Genomic DNA, 2,500 nt, shown 5'->3' on the forward strand with positions numbered 1-2,500 from the left:
ACACACACACACACACACACACTCACACTCACACTCACACTCACACTCACACTCACACACACACACACACACACACACACAAACAACACAGACTAACACACAGTTGGAAGTAGGTCACAAACCAAACTCACATCCATGTGTTGCTCAGAAACTTCTACTGCCCGGTCTAACCAGAGACAGTGCGCGTGTGTGTGTGTGTGTGTGTGTGTGTGTGTGTGTGTGTGTGGAGCTGTCCTCCTTCTCCTCCTCTATCTCGTAGCCTTGCCCCGGTGGGGCGACCCCTGGGTGAGTGGTGCTCTCAGAAGACGTGTGGGGGAGGTGTTTATGTGTGAAACCTCTCTGCTGTAGGATCCAGCGTGGGTGGGCGGGCTGGCGCTCAGCAGCAAAGCCCGCTGCCAAGCTGGCTGGACCCCGCCAGAGCCCTGTGGTGGTGGGAGCACACTCCCACACTCCCTCCCACAGCCCACTCCCTCCCTCCCTCCCTCCCTCCCTCCCTCCCTCCCACTGGTGCTTAGGTTGCCTTCGTTTATGTTACTTGTCTAATCGTGGTATTATCTCCATGCTGAGCTAACTCAACCTTTATTAAAACATAATTTTCAATGAATAATAAATATACCGTATATAAAATACGCTCCACAAAAACAATTTCATGATGGTTCTATCTGCCACAAATCGATTAAATAGATTGTAACTAAACTTCAGAGGGACGTCTCCCTCACTCTCATCATCATTCGCTCCTCCCCTCCCTGCTGTGAGTTCCAGGAGGCCATCGCTTTCTCCTCATCTCCTTGTCTTCTCTCTCTCTCTTTCCATTCTGCTCCTTTATTCTGTCTGTCTTTAACCTACCCTTTCTAGAGCACTTAAACTCCACTGGTCCGACTCCCTTCCATCCTCTTCCTCCAGTGTAACTCAGTACGGTTAATGCACATCCCAGCAACCGCACAGCTCCAGGTCGGGAGAGGAGTGGCCCCACCAGGTTTTCCCTCAAACCCTGTAACCCTGAGTCAGCTGGTTTCCCCTCGTTAGCCGGGCCCCTGGGGCTTTATGCTAATTAGCTGAAAGTCCTGACTCAAAATGATAGCCTGGTCCCAAGTAATTAATTTGTATATTAAAAGCATATATAACTATTCACATATAATATAAACATAAATTGAATTCAACGTTGAAGAATACAAAATATATTAAAGCCAAGAAAAATAATAGTTTGATCTTTAGCGGACTAGCACTAGGGAGCTAGCACTTGCGGGCAAGCTGTGTAATGTAGCGTACTGCAGCTCTTTTCCAAGGCAGCAGCCAGCATGGAAACGGCAGCCATGATGCTAATGCTGCGCAGGACAAAATCTGTTCACCCTCCCTCATTCCTTTCTCTCCGTCTTTCTCTCTCTGCCTCTCTATGCCTCCCTCCCTCTCTCTCTCTCTCCCTCTCTTTCCGCCCCCCATGTCACGCAATTAGCAGATTAGTGGATGCTCCCTCGCTCTGTCTCTCTTTATCTATTTATCTCTCTAGCTCGCTCTCTTTCTCTCACTGTGTGTGTGTGTGTCCCCTCTCTCACTCTCTCCTCTATATGTGTCTCTCTCTATCACTCTCTCTCGCTCTCTCCCTCTGTCTGTGTAAAACAGCAGCTCTCACCAGTGGGAGTGATGTTGCTCATTCACACGTAGACACACTAAACTAACATTCAGCAGGGTTTAACCCATTTATGCCTAAAACGCCTGCTAAAAACGCCTGCTAAAATCCTATGCTATTCTAGGAAAAAGAACCTCATTTCCTGAGGTTTTTCTGAGAAAATAGTAAGAATTGTCAACGTCTACATAAACCTTAATATCCAAGCCTCTGGAGCACCTAGAAACATGAAATAAAAAGCATTTTAAAGGTAAGAACTACGGGTTTTATTAAAACATGCTCCCTGAGCACAACCATAACAGCAACATTTTAAAAACATTCTCAAAACAAGATTAAGAAGAAAAAACAGTATAAATCGATGATATAAAATACAACAAATAACATTTTAACCAAAGCATTGTAAAGGCACACCCCTGACCTGAAGATCCAGCAACAACTTCACGCTGGTGTAAAAGTTGTCCATGTAAACACACAAGTTTGACCCAAAATACGGTTTAGCCAGGTATGACACAATCCGGTAAGCCAGGCCTGTCTCGGTCTTGCCTGCAATGGCCCCTGTGTAAACTTGAAAATTGTTTACGTAGCCTGTATTGCTCTCTGCCATGACCCACACCTTTATCCCCCACTTCACCGGCTTCATGGGGAGGTACTGCCGGAAGGCAAGGCATCCCTTGTATTTTACCATGGACTCATCCACGCTCACAAACCCATTGACCTCATAGAGGGCCTGGAACTGATGCAAGAGGAGGTCCATGAACCGCTGGATCTTCCACAGCTTATCGGATTTATCCAAGGCAGGGTCCAAGTTATCTTCTAGATGGAGATATCTGAAAATGCATATATGACAAAGAATTTGAGCCTGACATTTATTTCCAT

The 2,500-nt window shown here is 46.4% G+C and overlaps 1 protein-coding gene across 3 annotated transcripts in view; it reads left to right on the forward strand.

The window, feature by feature from the left end:
- Positions 1 to 2,500, forward strand: part of asap1b (ArfGAP with SH3 domain, ankyrin repeat and PH domain 1b) — a 59,311-nt gene that overhangs the window by 31,468 nt on the left and 25,343 nt on the right. The window lies entirely within an intron of this gene.

The sequence above is a fragment of the Gadus macrocephalus genome, chromosome 23 (genome assembly GCF_031168955.1).
Source record: "Gadus macrocephalus chromosome 23, ASM3116895v1".
In the NCBI taxonomy this organism is placed as follows: domain Eukaryota; kingdom Metazoa; phylum Chordata; class Actinopteri; order Gadiformes; family Gadidae; genus Gadus; species Gadus macrocephalus.